Source organism: Trichosurus vulpecula, chromosome 6 (assembly GCF_011100635.1).
Source record: "Trichosurus vulpecula isolate mTriVul1 chromosome 6, mTriVul1.pri, whole genome shotgun sequence".
Lineage (NCBI taxonomy): Eukaryota > Metazoa > Chordata > Mammalia > Diprotodontia > Phalangeridae > Trichosurus > Trichosurus vulpecula.
In genome coordinates this window covers 90575015-90594161 of record NC_050578.1, presented here as the reverse complement: position 1 = coordinate 90594161, position 19147 = coordinate 90575015, and positions in this window count along the sequence as shown.

The following is a 19147-nucleotide window of genomic DNA, read 5'->3' as shown; positions in this document are numbered from 1 at the left end:
GATCAGGTTAGAGAGCAGTCTGGCCACCAACCCTGGGGTTGTCAGAGGTGGTATGGGTGGCAACAGCAGCAGCAAGAAGCTCCTGTGGCTACTTCCAGATCTCCAGCATGAGCTACTTCCAGAGTCCCTGGCTCACATGGTGGGAGGAATCAAAAGGCAGACCAGAGTGGGAGTGCTGGGCTTGCTTTGCCATGCTTGGATCTGGTTTGCAATCCTGTTTGGCAATTCTTGGGGAAGGAGGAGCACTGGTGTGGCAGACTTTGCAGTGACAGTGGAGTAGAAGTGTCTCTGAAAACAGCAGCACAGCCCCTAAACCATGGGACAAAACACTCTTGTTTTTAATGGTTTTCTTGTGTCACTCTCATTTCTATTCCCAATTTTTCCTCTACTCTAATGCTCAAAAAAAGTTGTTTTTACATGCACCTGGGAAGCAATGGGCTACAGAAATCTATCTTTCCCTACAAGAAGTAAGGGGAGTGGGGATAAGGGTGGAGTGGGGTGATAGAAGAGAGGGCAGACTGGGGAAAGGAGCAATCAGAATATATGACATCTTGGGGTGGGGGAAGGGGAGACATGGGGAGAAAATTTGTAACTGAAAATCTTGTGGAAATCAATGATGACAACTTAAATATTAAAAAATAGAACAATTTTAAAAAATTGATATTCAAGATACACAGGAATTGAGATAACAGAGTAAGAGCCAAGTGAACAAGTGTTTCCTAAATGCTTTTAATCATTAAAGATGCAAAGGAAGCCAAATAGTAATTAATAATAATTCCTGTTCTGAAGAATTTCACATTCTGACAAATGAAAAACCTAAGAGAAAAAGTTCCTGTGTAATTAATAAAATAATTTATTAATTAGGCTAAGTCATAAACAAAGTGATGGTCACTGTTTTCTCTTAGAAAAGAAAAAAAAGAAAAAAACTAAAGACAACACCATAGAGAGGGTGAAAGCCTTAATATACTTTTGGGAAAGGAGTTACCTCTCATAAGTGAAAATCAACCCTGGTTGGTGGGCATTTAATGAGGAGCTGTGCTGGAAGTCTTCTGCTCCTCCTCCTAAGAAACTGGTTTGATCATAAGACTCAGCCACCTCCAGCAACCTGGACAGAGTAATCCATCTCCATCTAGACGATGCTGGTTGGTTTTCTCCTTCATGATCTGGGTCACCTTAAATTCCAATGGATAGTTACAAGGACAGAAGCTCACTTCCTTGAAGCAACAACTTGTGTAGACAGGATTCTGGTTACACACTGATCAGAACTAAGGTCTCCTACTTGAGTGGTGTCTGTCCCACCTAACTAACATCTCTGAAGATGTTCCCTAAGAGTTAGGATAATCTCATCAATCAGTCATGTCTTTCAGAGATTGACTGACCTTCTATAGGGGCTGAGCCCTAAATGAGGAAATAAAGGAGAAAAACCTCGATCCCAAATTAATAATTGTTTGTTAATAGAATAGCAAAATAATAATTATTCTCACAGTCTAATAGGTGACAGAACATGCAAACAACTATGAATACATCTGTCTCTCCTCATATATATGCATGTATATACATATATAAATATATATATATAAACATGTATATGTATATGTATGTTTGTGTCTGCATATAGCATATGCACATGTATATATGTATATCTGTGAGAATGTATATATGGATATACATACATACATATGCATATAGGCATGTAGAGTATGGTAGAATGCTATGGTTCAGAAATAAGAAGTCAGAGTTTTGCTGAAACGGTGTTATGGTAATAATGTCAAATAAGTCTGGAACATGGATCCTCTTTGAAAACAAAGGATGAGCAACAACAAGAAGACTGTGAAGGGTTTTGAGTACTAAGCCAAGAAAAAAATATTATTCCAGAGTTAATAGGGATCCACTGAAGATTTTAAAGTAGTTTAAAAAAAACTGAATCAACTTCTCATCAGGTAGGAATAAAAAAGCCAAAGCTGTAAACTAATTTACTTTTGCTGTAGTACTGACTTAAAAGTGAATATTCACAATTACCCAGATGCTTAATTGCTTGAAATTGCATTTAGATAAGGAAGAATTCCTCATGGGAAATAAGGAGCTGCTCTTATGTGTAGGTAGGGTATGTGGCCATCTGTGTAGGGTGTTGAGAAGAACACAGAGTATTCTCCTACCCCAAATTACACCATTAGAGCTTTATTCCTCACTAAAATATTGCGCATTCTTCTTAACTAAAAGACAATTCTAGATTTTTCTCATTAGTTATTAGTAGTGGCAGCAATTAAATAAATAAATATTATGCATGTACTATGTGCCAGGCACCGTGCTCAGTGTAGGAGATATAGAGAAGAAGAATTAGAGTCCCTATCAAGTCACTTACAACCTTATGGAGGTAGAAAACAAACAAAATGAAGGTAGAAGGGGTAGGTGGTAGCGCATCTTGTTCTAAAAAATTCAAAACCAAACAGAGCTAAAGATTGATTTCAAAGAGGGAGAATGAAAGTTCAAATCCTGTCCTCTATAAAGGTTTACATTCATACAATAGTTTAAGGTTTAACTTTGCTCTTCTCAAGACAATCATATTCTTATCCAAGTTGATGCTCAAGTTAATAGACATTAGTTAACTGTGCCAAGGGCAAGACAGATAGTGTGTCATAGCAAGAATTCAAACTCAGGGTTTCTATGCCCAGACCAGTACTTGCTGTTCCCACGTCACATTGCTTTAGGCCTTATTATGGAGATGGATTTCATTAGTCAGATGGCTAAGTAGTTGCTTTCTGAGTAAACTCTCAATTTCAAAAGCAACAACTAGAATGAGAGACATGAGGCAAATCTGATAACTAAAGCTGAACCAACAGCAAAGAAGCAAATACTTCATGAGGCAATGAGTATAATTGTAAATAATTGGGAGGGAATGGTCCTGAAATATGAAGATGTAGGGAAAAGAGGGGAATGAAGACTGATTTAGAATCCATAAAATATCGGCCCAAGATGATACTTGCCGATGAGAGGAAAGGGCACACCTTACAGAAGGAAATTCAAATTTGAGAAGTCCAACAGAATGGCTAGATATGCCAAGATGAAGGAACTCCAAATACCGAGAGAAATTAGAGGATGTGACAGCACCAGAAGCATGGTTTTTCAATCTAAAATCAGGAGTAGGACCAGGAAGGAAAAAAATGTTTGAGTTACTTCTAAGCATTAGAAGTGGAAAAGGAAGAACTGAATTAACATTACCTTGACTGAATCTTGTGCTTTCTCAAATCTGGGTCATTAGTTACAGGGATAACTCAAATGTCTATACATTAGTCAACAAAGGAGAAAAGAACTGAATTCAGAAGGTAAATTTGACCGAATAATTATCTGTGAGCCTTGGTAAGATGAAACCCATGAGAAGAGCAAGACTTTGCATTATACACCAAATTCAAAAGAATCAGGACATCTCAAGGAAGAGGAGGGGGAAGGAGGGATAGAAAAAAATGTACAAAAATAGTTTTACCATACAATTGGGTAAAAACAAAATATACATTTTAAGAATCATAATAAAGAAAAGTGGAGGGATGGAAGTGTGATAATATTATATATGAACAAGATTTGTTCAAGTGAACAAATACAGCAACCAGAAGAGAGAAGTGAGATGAAGCACCTTAGGTGAAGCCCAATAGAGAAAAAGGAGCAGTTTTGTTTTCAGTTGGTACTACAGGGGAAAAAACAGACAAAAAGGAGTAAATAGGTGAGAATTTCGAGATATAGATCATAAGCCTGGCATGGTGACATGATAAGATAGGTATAGTACACTACAGTTATACAAACCTTTCTCTTCTGTCTTTACCTAAAGCAAAGCGTCCAATTACTTTTTCACTCATTAATATGAGCTAGGTGGTGTAGTGGATAGAGTGGTAGACCTGGAGTCAAGAAGACTCATTTTCTCATGCTTAAAGGATTGATATATGTAAAGTTGGGCATTTGTTGCTACCTATGTGGATAGTACAAGACTAGAAAGAGTGCTAATAAGTGAACTTGGGAGCATAATACCTTTGGCTTTTCTCCTTATTCTCTCTCATCTGAGTTCCTGCAGATTTGGGGGCAGGGGAATTATTTGTTTAGATTTGATTATTCCAAAGATTATTTTGTTGGTTAAGCAAAGGAAGAAGTTAGGGGAAACACTGGAGTCAGTGAAGACAGTTAGATAGGAGTCTATTATGAAATGCAAAGTGAAAGATGATGAGAACTTTTATTAGAGTGAGAACCTGTAAATGGAGAGAGATGGCTAATAAGAAAGATGTTGTGGAGACACACTAGACATCACTTGGCAGAAAGTGAAAGAACATACTCCTTTTTTGAACCTAGGAGACTGGGAGGCTGGTAGGGTCAGCATTTAAATTTGGAATTTTAAGAAAAATTAGAGGCCACAATATCTAGAGCTCAAAGTCATCTGAAAAGTCATCTAGTTGAATTTTCTCACATTAGAGATGAGAAACTAAGGCCTAGAGAGAGTCTTCATTGGGCTGTCAGTGGTAGATCCAGGATGAAATCTCAGCTTCCTCATCCATAAAATAAGAGGTGTGAACTAGGTTTTCTCTAAACTCTTTCCCAGTTCTAAATCCTATGATGTTAAAGACAAAATCCACACCTGCTAACTTCTACTCCAATGTTAATTCCACTGGGAATTTTCTCTCTTGGTGAGATGTGGCTCCTGTTAATGAAACATAAAAATAACTTTGGGTTAATTAGATTTAGTTGGATTACAAATAGTTGATCTGCTTAGAAATATGGTTTCTTCAATTTATTTACATCTTTTTTTAATACTTAGGACTACTGAGCTGTTTAAACCAGAACTGACCCCTTTAACCAGTGTTTTGTTTTTTAATTACAATATGAATCATAAATAAAACTTTCCTTTCTTGATGTTCTTTACAATAAACTTACTCTTTAGATCAGGTGAATGTTTTCTTTCAATAAAGAATGAAAAGAAAATTACAGATCCATTTTTATAAATGTTATATAGAGTGTGCTAAAATTTAAAGACAAGAAAGGAGACTTTTTAAAGCATAACACGTTGATCATACATGCCAATAATAAAACATAGAATTCCACTTAGACCATTAATTTATAAAGGAATTTTAGATTTAGAAAGAGACCTGAAGATAGTATGACCTAAGCACTTAATTTTCAGCTACAGTAAGCAAGGTCAAGAAATGTTAAATTACTTGCCTAAGGTCAAAAGGAAAGTTAGTGGAAAGAACTCAGTTTTCTTGATTTCCACTTGAGTTAGCTTATTTCAAATCTTACTATCTCTCCTCATCTTTAACTGTGACTTCTATTATATATGTAGATCAAACTCAGTGAAATAAAAGCAGCTATTGATTATAGTGAATTTAACCCAGACTTCCAGTGTCTGGATAGAAGTGAGGAAGGGGAACATAAGAAATTTGCAATGAAGAATGTCCATCCTGAAAAAAAAATTACTAAACTATTTTTAGGTTATTGAATACAGAATAGAAAACAAACTCCAAAATTAGTCAATTTCTAAATTCAGTTGCTTAAGTTATTCAAAACTAAGAAGATTTGATATGGTATAATCTAACGTAATACATATTTTTGGAATCCTGTTTTATAGAGTGGAAAAGATACTTTTATTATACATTAAAAACACTGCTATTTCTAGCTTTCCAACACGAGTGATATAAAAGTCAACAGAATATGTTAAAGCAAGTCAGCTGGCACAACAACAAAGAGGGGGAGGGAGACTGGGAATAATTTCATGGAAGAACTTCTACAGCAGGATGAGAACTTCCATCCCTACCCAATCAGCAGGGCTCCCCACCCCACCCCCAAAAAAAGTTGTCATAAAAGGAAAAAAGACATGTTTTTAGAGATACCTCTTGAATCTTTCTGTGACCTACCTAGAAATTTGTTCATGAATTATCTCAGTGTTCTCAGGGTTTTCTCAGAGATTTGAAGGTTTTTTTTTCTTTTAAATTGACATTCTTCTTAGAAGTCCAGTGATGTGTCCAGGTCAGAATCTATTTAGGATTCTACTCAGTTCCTAGTGCCACATTTATAACCAAGACATTGATAAGATGGCCCAGATCTAGAAGAGGTCAAAGTGAAAAGCAGACTAGAGCCCATGTTTGAAAGGGACTTGGGATAGAGAAGACTAAAAGAAAAAAATAATGTTTTTACATTAAAAAAATAAACTTCCTAACAATTAAAGCCATTCAAGAATATAATGGATTGGAGCCAAGATATGAAGTGAAAGCTGAGTGAAAGCAGGAACTCACCTAAGCTCTCCCACAAACACCTTCAAATACTTCTAAAAAGTGAATCTGAGGAAATTCTAGAGTGGCAGAATCCACAAACAGACAAGAGTGTGACAGATTTCCAGCCAAGACAACCAGGAGAGTTGACAGGAAGGATCTGTTGCAGAAGTCTGGGAGGAATGAACAGTGTAGCATTCAGGCTGCACCAGCACAGACCTGACCATAGCAAGCCTGAAGCAAACCACAACAGACTGAGTTGCTGGATGCAGTGGTAATTCTGAGACCTCTCAGTGCATAAGGGGGATCTGTTAGTACTCAATGAGAGGGAAGCAAACAGTCCTGCATAGGGTCTGTGGCAGCAGCAGCGACTACTCAAAGGTACAGGAGTGGACTACAGCCCAGAGACTGAATGTTTGAAAGCCACCTATATAATCTGCCAGGAGCTAAGATGGCAGAGTAAACATTAAGGCTCTCTCACCCTTCCTTGTTGACCTTGAAAAAACCAGAGAATATTGCCTGAGGAAAAATATTGAACAGTTGAGCCATGAGAAAGACAGCAGTCGTTTGGCTCAGGAGGCTAGGGGGATCAATAGGAAAGGTCTTTCTTGCTGTGGCTGAAGGGGACCATTAGTTACCATGAGAATAATACACTTTGATCAGGTACAATTTATATGAGGAATGCAGGACTGGTTGAATGTTAGGGAAACTATTAGCATAACTGATCGTATCAACAATAAAACCAATAGAAAACATGATTATCTCAATAGAAGAAGAAAAAGATTTTGACAAAATATAACACTCACTCCTATTAAAAACACTAGAAAGCATAGGAATAAATGGAGCCTACCTTAAAATGATAAGTAGCATGTACTTAAAACCATCAGCGGGCATCACATGTAATGGGGATAAGCTAGATGAATTTACAATAAGAAAAGGGATGAAACAAGGATGTCCATTATCCCCACTGTTCTTCAGTATGGTACTAGAAATGTTAGTTTTAGCAATAGGAGAAGAAAAAGAAATTGAAGGAATTAGAATAGGCAAAGAAGAAACTAAGCTATCTTTCTTTGCAGATAATATCATGATATTCTTAGAGAATCCTAGAGAATCAAGTAAAAAATTACTTTAAATAATACAACCTTTACAAAGTTGCAGGATATAAAATAAACCAACATAAATAATCTGTATTTCCATGTATTATTAACAAAATCCAACAGCAAGAGATAGAAAGAGAAATTCAATTTAAAGTTACTGTAGAAATTACACAATATTCGGGAGTATACTTGGCAAAACAAACCAAGGAACTATATGAACACAATTACAAAACATTTTCCACAAAAATAAATCCAGATCTAAATAATTGGAAAAAATATCAGTCGCTCATGGGTAGACCAAGTTAATATAATAAAGATGACAATTCTAGCTATATTAATTTACTTATTCAATGCCACCAATGAAATTACCAACAGAGCTAGAAAAAGTGATATTAAAATTCATCTGGAAGAACAAAACGTCTGGAATATCAAGGGAATTAATGCAAAGAAATGCTATGGCAGGTGGCCTAGCAATACTAGATCTCAAATTGTATTATAAAGCAGCAATTATCAAAACTACTTGGTACTGGCTAAGAAATAGAGGTGTAGATCAGTGGACTAGGTTAGATACAGTAGTCAATGTTTATAGCAATCTACTGTTTGATGAACGCAAAGACCCCAGCTTCTGGGATAAGAACTCACTGTTTGACAAAAACTGCAGGGAAAACTGGAAAGCAGCATGGCAGAAACTGGGCATAGACCAACGTCTGACAGCGTATAACAAAATAAAGTCCAAATGGGCACATGATTTAGATATAAAGGATGATACTATAAAAAAATTAGGGGAGCAAGGAATAGTTTATCTGTCAGATTTATGAAGAATAGGGGAATTTATGACCAAACAAGAGATAGAGAACATTATGAAATGCAAAATGGATAATTTTGATTGCATTAAATTGAAAAGTTTTTTTTCTTTTTTTTTTTTTTTACAAACAAAGCCAATGCAACCAATATTAGGAGGGAAGCAGAAAACTGGAAAAGAATTTTTACAACTAGTGTCTCAGATAAAGACTTCATTTCTTTTTTTTTATTTAAATTTATTTATTTAACATATTTGGTTTTCAGCATTGATTTTCACAACAGTTTGAATTACAAATTTTCTCCCTATTTCTACCCTCCCCCCCACTCCAAGATGGCATATATTCTGGTTGCCCTGTTCCCCAGTCAGCCCTCCCCTCTATCACCCCCCTCCCCTGTCATCCCCTTTTCCCTTCCTTTCTTGTAGGGCAAGATAAATTTCTACGCCCCATTGCCTGTGTATCTTATTTTTTAGTTGCATGCAAAAACTTTTTTTTTGTTCTTTTTGAACATCTGTTTTTAAAACTTTGAGTTCCAATTTCTCTTCTCTCTTCCCTTGCCACCCACCCTCCCTAAGAAGTCAAGCAATTCAACCTAGGCCACACGTGTATCATTATGTATAACCCTTCCACAATACTCATGTTGTGAAAGACTAACTACATTTTGCTCCTTCCCAACCCATCCTGCTTTATTGAATTTTCTCCCTTGACCCTGTCCCCTTTCCAAAGTGTTTTTTTGATTACCTCCACCCCCATCTGCCCTCCCCTCCATCATCGCCCTCCTTTTATTTATTTTTTTTATCTTCCTCCCTCTTCTTTCCTGTGGGGTAAGATACCCAACTGAGTATGTATGGTATTCCCTCCTCAGGCCAAATCTGATGAGAGCATGGTTCACTCATTCCCCCCTCACCTGCCCTCTCCCCTCCTCCCGCAGAACTTCTTCCTCTTGCCACTTTTATGCGAGATAATCCACCCCATTCTATCTCTCCCTATCTCCCTCTCTCAGTATGTTGCTCTCTCATCCCTTAGTTTCATTTTATTTCTTTTAGATATCTTCCCTTCATCTTCAACTCACCCTGTGTCTGCTCTCTCTCTTTTACATATATATATACATATATATATATACACACACATACTTATATATATATATATACATACATGCACATACATACATATACACATAGATATATACATACATACACATTCACTTCTATATATACATAAATATATATATATATGTGTGTATATATATATATATATACATATATATATATATACATATTGCCTTCAGCTACCCTAATACTGAGGTCTCATGAATCATACACATAATCTTCCCATGTAGCAATGTAAACAAAACAGTTCAACTTTAGTAAGTCCCTTGCAATTTCTGTTTCTTGATTACCTTTTCATGCTTCCTTTGATTCTTGTGTTTGAAAGTCAAATTTTCTATTCAGTTCTGGTCTTTTCACTGAGAAAGCTTGAAAGTCCTCTATTTTATTGAAAATCCATATTTTGCTTTGGAACATGATACTCAGTTTTGCTGGGTAGGTGATTCTAGGTTTTAATCCTAGCTCCATTGACCTCCAGAATATCGCATTCCAAGCCCTTCGATCCTCTTAATGTAGAAGCTGCCAGATCTTGGGTTATTCTGATTGGGTTTCCACAATACTCAAATTGTTTCTTTCTGGCTGCTTGCAGTATTTTCTCTTAATCTGGGAGCTCTGGAATTTGGTGACAATATTCCTAGGAGATTTCTTTTTGTGATCTATTTGAGGAGGCGATCGATGGATTCTTTCAATTTCTATTTTGCCCTGTGGCTCTAGAATATTAGGGCAGTTCTCCTTGATAATTTCTTGAAAGATGGTATCTAGACTCTTTTTTTGATCATGGCTTTCAGGTAGTCCAATAATTTTTAAATTATCTCTCCTGGATCTATTTTCGAGGTCAGTGGTTTTTCCAAGGAGATATTTCACATTGTCTTCCATTTTTTCATTCCTTTGGTTCTGTTTTATAATATCTTGATTTCTCATAACGTCACTAGCTTCCACTTGCTCCAATCTAACTTTTAAAGTAGTATTTTCTTCAGTGGTCTTTTGGACCTCCTTTTCCATTTGGCTAATTCTGCCTTTCAAGGCATTCTTCTCCTCATTGGCTTTTTGGAGCTCTTTTGCCATTTGAGTTAGTCTTTTTTTAAGGTGTTATTTTCTTCAGTGTATTTTTCGGTATTTTTTTGGGTCTCCTTTAGCAAGTCATTGACTTGTTTTTCATGGTTTTCTCGCATCCTTCTCATTTCTCTTCCCAATTTTTCCTCTACCTCTCTAACTTGCTTTTCCAAATGCTTTTTGAGCTCTTCCATGGCCTGGGACCAGTTCATGTTTTTCTTGGAGGCTTTTGTTTTAGGCTCTATGACTTTGTTGTCTTCTTTAGGCTGTATATTTTGGTCTTCTTTGTCACCAAAAAAGGAATCCAAAGTCTGAGACTGAATCTAGGTATGCTTTTGCTGCCTGGCCATATTCCCAACCAATTAACTTGACCCTTGAGTTTTTCAGTGGGGTATGACTGCTTGTAGACTAACGAGTTCCATGTTCCATCTTTGGGGGGGAGGTCCCAGCTCTGTCACACCAGCACTACTCCTTCCCCAAGAACCCCCAGCCTGGGTTGGGCTTAGATCTTCAACAGGCTGTGCACTCCTGCTCTGATCCGCCACTTAATTCCTCCCACCAGGTGGGCCTGGGACCAGAAGCAGCAGCAACTGTAGCTGCCCCACCTCCGCTGCCCCCCGGGCTAGAAGCCAAACCCCGAACTCCTTGCACTCCCGCAGCTTTTCCCACTAACCTTCTCCACAGTCTTTGGTGTTTGTGGGTTGAGGGGGTCTGGTAACTGCTGCAGCTCACATATTCAGGGCTCTAGGGGCCCGATTCGCCCGACTCCAAGTTTGGTTGTTCCATGCCACTCAGGCTGAGCTCTGCTCCACTCCGTTCCCCACTCCCAGCTCCCAGCTCCCAGCTCCGTGCGGAATAGACCTCACCCAGAGACCATCCAGGCTGTCCTGGGCTGGAGCCCTGCTTCCCTCTGCTGTTTTGTGGGTTCTGCCATTCTAGAATTGGTTCAGAGCAATTTTTTTATAGGTTTTTGGAGGGACTCGGTACGGAGCTCATTCTAGTCCCTGCTTGCCAGCCGCCATCTTGGCTCCGCCCCTTCATTTCTAAAATATACAGAGAACTGAGCAAAATTTACAAGAATACAAGTCATTCCCCAATTAATAAATGGTTCAAGGTTGTGAACAGGCAGTTTTCAGGGAAAGAAATTAAAGATATCTACACGCATATGAAAAAATGCATTAAATCATTATTAATTAGAGCAACACAAATCAAAATAACTCAGAGCTACCAAATCATACCTATCAGATTGTCTAACATAAAAAAACAGGAAAATAATAAATGTTGGAGAAGATGTGGTTAAGTTGGAACACTAAATCATTGTTGGTGGAGCTTTGAGCTGGTCCAACCATTCTGGAGAGCAATTTGTAACTATTCCCAAAGGGCTATAAAAATGTGTATACCCTTTGACCCAGTAATATCACTTCTAGGGCTGTATCCCAAAGAGATAATAAAAATGGGAAAAGGGCCCACATGTACAAAAAATTTATAGCAGCTCTCTTTGTGGTGGCTAAGAACAGGAAATTGAGGGGATGCTCAACAATCGGGGAAAGGCTGAACAAGTTGTGATACATGAATGTAATGGTATACTACTGTGCTATAATAAATGATGAGCAGGCAGACTTTGGTAAAACCTGGAAAGACTTATATGAACTGATCCTGAGTGAAGTGAGCAGAAGCAGGAGAACAATGTACACAGTAACAGCCAAAGTGTTAGAGGACTGATTTTGATAGACTTAGGCCTTCTCAGCAATGCAAGAACCTAAAACAGTTCCACAGGACTCATGATGGAAAATTCCATCCACATCCAGAGAATGAACTAGGGGTCTGAATGTAGAGTTATTGTTTTTTAATTGTTTTGTTATTGTTTTTTTCTTTGCCATTGTTTCTCCCATTCATTAAGATTCTTCTATACAACACAACTAATGTAAAATATGTTTAATAGGAATGTATATGTAGAGACTACATAAGATCACAGGCCATCTTGGGGAGGGAGGCTGGGGGGAGGGGGGGAAAATTTAAAACTTAGGGTAGTGAATGTTGAAAACTAAAAATAAATAAATTAAGTAATAATTTTAAAAAAAAGAATATAATGGGTTACCCCAGAAGATGATGGGTTCATTTTCATTGGGAACTTTCATAAGGAGGCTTGATGACCACTTTTCAGGCATGGCATAGAGGGAATCCTGTTCAATTATGAGTTCCATGAGATGGTCCAGAACTCCTTTCCAACTCTACGGTTCTGTGATTACAGTAGTCAACAAAAGGATATTTGTTAAACAAATGAATAAAGATTCCCTTAGCTTTCTGATTTTTTTTTACTAAAATTCAATCTCCTTAGTGTTTTCTTCTACCAAAGAATAGATCTGATGACCATTTCTAAATGGGGTTTCACCTGAGATCATCTTTTGCTTTATTTGTAATTGAACTTGAAACAAACAGAAATCCAACCTCCCACAAGTGGGTAGTATGAGATGGAAAACTTAACAGCATCACATAGTCTATGTGGTAAATCATCAGAGGTATAAACAGCAGCATATCCTGGAAGGGGCACTGCTTCTGCTGCTCAGTGTTCAGGCTACACACACTGTCCATGTAGAAAGGGCTGTCGACTTTGTCAGATAAGGGGAGACTGTACCAAATACTAAGGCCAACAAGAGAAAGGATGGCTTAAGAAGTCCCTGATCCCATTTCTGAGGCTACCAGTATAGCTAATTTCACAATACAGTGGCTAAAGGTCAGTTTGTATATGAAGAATAAAAAAAATTGCTATAAAGATTCAAAGGACCTGAGATGATAATATCAAAAAAAAAATAAAAGAAACAAAGAATAAAATCTTCCAAGGATGCTTTTGGGAAAAAAGTATGGATGAATTGCATGAAATTATGGAAGAACTAATAATACTATGGACATAAAGCTCATCTCTCCCCAATAATGCATTAAAAAATTACAGGATAACACAAAGCAACATTATTGCCCACATTCTTATATTAATATTTGCTGAAAATATTAAAATTAATAATTCATCCAAATCATGTAAAATTGGAAGATTGCCATATGTCAATTACAATTATATTTTTGATGGAAGGACTGAAATCCTCCATTCTTTTAACTCTAAAAACAAAATTGATTAGAATCGCTCATTAGAGTTGGAAGGGATTTAAGAGACCATCTAGTCCAACTCTTTTATTTTACAAATGAGTAAACTAAGCCACAGGACAGCTAGGTGATGTAGTGGATAGATCACTGGCATTGGAATGAGGAAGACATCTTCATAGTTCAAATCTGGCCTCAGAAACTTATTAGCTGTGTGACCCTGGGCAAATAGCTAAACCCTGTTTGCTTTAGTTTATCATCTGTAAAATGAGCTGGAGAACAAAGTGGCAAACGACTCCAGTATCTTTGCCAAGAAAACCCCAAATGAGCTTATGAAGAGTTGGACATGATGAAAATGATTGAACAACAACAGCAAGAAACCGAGCCACGGTCACAGTGAATGACTTGCCCAATGTCACACAGTTATTGAGTATCTGAGGCAGGATTTGAATTCCAGTCTTCTGAGTACATATGACATTATTTTGCTAACCTGTCATACCTACTTATATTATATTCAATATTCACTCAAAAGTAAACTCATATATTCATAGGGAAGCCATAATAATGATATACTTTATAGCCTTACAAATTTTCCTAGTAAATCTGATTTTCTTCAATAGAGTCTGCTGATCTAAAAAATGAAATAGTTATCCAATGCTTCAAAATCAGATACAATCACAGAGATCAAGTATTCCATTTTTACTTAATGTTTTCATTAGACAATCAGTGGATTATAAATTCTTTAAAATTCATATTAGGAATATTAGATTCCTCACTCTCTTCTACCAGGCAAGCATGTTGCTGATAAGAGGGATGAATATATTATTTTCTCCATAGTCTCATTATCCATAGCCATCTAATCTGTGGCAAGATTAAGTGTTCTTTTTGTTTGTTTTTGCTTTGTTTTGTTTTGCAGGAAATTTCAATCAGATAGATCTGTCTGTGATAAAAAACTATTAAATCCATTCTGAAAAATAATCTATCAGCTTTTAAAATGCTGATACATTTTGTTTTTACAACCTTTTATTTGAATATATCTTTTTCCCTACTCAGAATCATCCCTTGTAACAAACAATAAAAAAAATGAGAAAAAAGCACTTTAGCATTACTTACTGTTGACCATTTCCTTCACTATGAAACTACTCCAACTATTCAATTGTTTAATTCACTGTTTTGCTGAAGTTTGGTCCCTCACTGGCACACTTGTCCAGCTTAACTTTCAGAAGTCTTTTTATAGCCTTCAGCAGTAGTGGTATTACCTGAAAATGGTAGTGGCAATATTGATGTGTGAAACCTTGTTTGACTTCAGGCTCAACAATCACTCAGGATCACTTGGGAGCATAAAATTCTACTCACCATTCCTGCCAGGCTTTACATTTTCTATGTTATATCTTCTCTACTAGTGATATTAGTAAGCAATAGGCACTGGGTAAAGGAAAAGAGGGTAAATTTCCTTCAAGGCTCCCAAAAGGGAGTTCCCTGGTTCTTCAGTCCTTAGGAAAGGGCCAAAATCAAGGGTACTTATTACTTTTGAAGTACTAACTTCTGATTTGTGTACTTTGATGCCTGCCTTTAAGAATTTTTTTTTCCAAAACTGGGAGTCAGCAGATGGAGAGATTTGATTCATGAAAAATGCAGACTTTTGGCCCATTGAACAAGATAGATGCCTCCTAGTTTTCATGGAAGTGTGTCAGGAATTGTCATCTTTTAAAAGGACAGTATTATGAGTTCTCTCAATATTCTGTATTTCTTAATTTTAAGTAAATAAACAAAAACTGTTTTTAAATTTCATTCTGGTGAAATTCCAACAATTCATCAATAGAGATCAATGTTTAAATTAAATTTTATCTTTAAAGGCAACATTGATTAATTAGATTAATTTTCACCTCTCAGCATTTAACTTCCTGCTCCCACATGCAGAGTTTCTTTCCATATCCATGAAGACAAAGAATTCAAATTTATTCCCTTTCAATTATAATGGATGGTATTTTGTTTTCTAAGGTTGGGCTTTTTCTCCATCCTCCGGAAAGTCAAGCTAATTTTGAAGTCTTACCTTAAGGATCTCAACTTACAAATGATCTCCAATCATTTCTAAAAGTTTTCTAGAAATTTTCTAGAAGTACATATGTAATTGAGGGGATTTTTCCTAATTCAAAGTATTCACAGATATTCTCTGGCTCCTTAAAGCATTGTGAATTACATTTTAAGTAATTTTTGAGTCATTACAAAGTGTGCATACAAAAGGCCCCAAATGAGAAGCACAATTGTCAAAGAACTGCTGTAAGCCTCCCTGTGGAGGGAGGGTAGGCCATTTTGGTATATGGCTGGCATACTCTCCCCAGCCAAGTCATTTGAATGTAAACCCATTGTCCCTATGTTGCTTTGACTCTTTGTATGTATACTCTGTCAATGTACTTGGAGGCAAAGGATGGAGACAGAATGAACCAAGCTATGACCTGCTGAGTTTCAAAAGATCAAAATAGCCACTGGACTTCCATGGATTGGGTGGGGGGTAGCATCTGGAGGGAACTAGCTCTGAGGATCTATTTGCTTAATCCAAAATTGCCCTGGATGAAACCAGCACCCCAAATGCCTTGTCCTGTAAGTAAGAGAGGAATAGAGTGTGAAACATACTAAACTGAAACAGGACATGAATTCAGCTATGCAAAGAGTCTCTGGAGCTACCCTTTTGATCCAACTATCTGTAGTGATCAATGTGTAGAGGAGTGTGCCCTGAATCAAGGGGAATTGTTGTTCAGTTGTGGCTCATTTTTTGTATTTAGCATATGATTTATTTTTAATTTAATATATTTTTAGTTTTCAACATTCATTTCCATAAGTTTTAAATTTTCTCCCCTCCCTCCCCAACGGAATGCAATCCTATATTTACTCTCCACATACATTCCTATTAAACACATTTTCTCATTAACTACATTGTGTAGAAGAATTATAACACATGGGAGAAACCATGAGAAAGAAAACAAAACCAAAGAAAAAATGGTCTGCTTCACTCTGCATTTCCTCTCCATATTTCTTTCTCTGGACATGGATGGCATTTTCCATCATGAGTCCTTTGGAAAAGTTTTAGGTCCTTGAATTGCTGAGGGGGGGTAAGTATATCAAAATCAGTCCTCCAACAATGTGGTTGTTAATGTGTACAATGTTCTCATGGTTCTCCTCACTTCGCTCAGCATCAGTTCATGTAAGTCTTTCCAGGTTTTCCCAAAGTCCACCTGCTCATCATTTCTTATAGCATGATAGTATTCCATATGCGGTATTCATATACCGCAACTTGTTCAGCCATTCCCCAATTGATGGTTGTCCTCAAGGGGACATTTTGTACTTTAGTTCCTGTTATATTACTTCAGGATATATACCTCTATAAACTCTAAGCGATGTTGATTGGTTAGTTTATACTGCAAAATCAGTGAGTTAACCATACTAGAAAGATAAATAACTATCACTGGCAAAGGATTTTGGGGCAGTAATCACTGGTAATCAATAGTGGGGAAAATATACTAGAATAGAGACACCATCCTATAGCATTATAAGGATCCTCCTGCCCTTTGGGGACATTCCCAGAAGCCTGAAGGGGAGTTGAAGCCCTCCACATTGTGGGGAGTTGCTCTGATTGCATCAGAAAAGCTTTTGGCTCCTATCTGTCGAATCCTCCATTCTATGAAGAGTTGCTAACTCAAAGTCCAACCTTTGGTAAAACACAGTCCTCCAGGGATCTGATCCTGACTCACTCATTAAGTCCTGGGGAACAATACCCTGAGTCACAAGTTCTACATAAGCCTAATCTATCTCCCTTCACAGCTGGAACTCAATCCTTCATTGCTATTCCCCTCTCTTCCTCTTGTCCTCACATAAGTACTTCACCTACACCTTCACTGCCTTACACTTAGACTCAGATGAGACTGATCCTTAGTGGAAGACTGGAAGACCACACCACTGCAATTAAACAATTAAAAGATGCACGTATCATTAGAGTAAAGCTGCTGTCTTCTAGTCAGGAAGATAGAAACTGGGAACCCAGTAGCAGAATAGTGTCAAAGCCAACAAGCTCCTTGATTGTTTAAAAAACTACTTCTTATCTGAATAGTAGCCTAGCAAAGTTGAACATGGTAAAACAAAGAGGTCAGTTTGGTGTGTGATAAATATTTACTTGTAGCTCAGCAATTCATGCAGGATATATTCTGAGAAAAAGTGCATCTACAGTATGAATTAGTCAATGGAGCACCCACATGGCTGAAATTATAGATGCCAGAAGTACTGAAATAAGTAGCATGGGTTCTAGTAGTATTAAATCACCAGTAATTTTGAGATTAGCCAACTGCTATTTTGTAGCTGGAGGATATAAATCTTCTTTTTCTCAGTGCAAAAATTCAAAATGGTCTCATACATGACTTGCTCATACGGCTATGGTGGGATCAGAGATTTCCAGTTCCAAACCCTCACCATATGAATTTCTATAACTTAAATCTCATTGTTTTTTATAGGAGATTTAGCAAGCATAGTACAATTCCACGTATATCTTTCCTTAGAAATGGTTTATGAGAGAATGATTTTCATGATTTGCTTCTAACTAGAGGGGTCAGAGGGATTAGCAGAAATTATGACATTTTAATTAGTTGAGAGAGCATCAATGATGATGATATTTGTGCTCCAGACTTCGTTGTTTGCTACTTACCAAAATTAAATTCATTATTTCCCTAATATCTTCCCTTATTCCATATTTTACTATTTCCAAGGCACTGACATCCTTCAAGCATCCCAGGTTTGTAACCTCAACACTATCCTAGACTTTTCGATCTTCACATATAGTCAGCTGTCAAATCTTGCTAACCAATCAAAGGAGTAAACTACTGTTTTGATATTTGAGTTAAAGCAGGTGATGCCACCTAATCTGGAAGATGGAATCTAGTTGTTCATCATAGAAGCAAATGAGCTGAGTTAGAATGACCAGTATACTAGGTACAATGTGATAAAGGCAAAGTAGTCAAAAAATAGCTACAAGCATATAAGGAAGTATTAACCCCAGATAGTTTGAAGGACTAGGGGAAGCTTGGTGGAGGAAATACAACTTGAGCTGTTTTTGAAGGGAAACAATTTCTTTTTTCTATATATAAATACATTTTATCTCTTATTCTTAATTAAAAAAAATAAAACCAGCATTTCCATGACAAGGTAGAATAGAAAAAAAGAGGGAATTGTATATGAAACTGCAAATCTATTATGTACAACTTGCTTTTCCTTTTAAGTATATAATGAAGCTATTATGTAAGGAAAGAAGAAGATTTCAAAAAACGTGAGAAGGAAAGACAAGGCAGGCATAACTGATATTGGGGATGAATGTAGAGATTCTGTGGGAGGTGAGAATTTAGTGTTATTTCATTTTAACTGGAATATGAAATATTTCATGAAATGAATATAATGAATAATGAAATAATATAAGACTAGGAAGGCAAATTGTAGCTAGATTGTAGAGGGCTTTAAATACAAGATAAGGATCCTGTATTTTATAGTACAGGGTGCTCTAAAGGGTTGTGAGAAATGATGTAACATTGGTTCTGTTTCTGAATACTCCCTCCCTTCTCAACCTTACTATATTTAGCATGATGTTGAGCAGAATTATGCTTGTTAAGAAGAAGCAAAACAATCAATATTACCTCATGGAAATCAGTTTTTCCCCCAAGGAGGGGTACTAAAAGATGTGCTCAATTTACAATATAAATTGGGTATGGGCTCAGTAA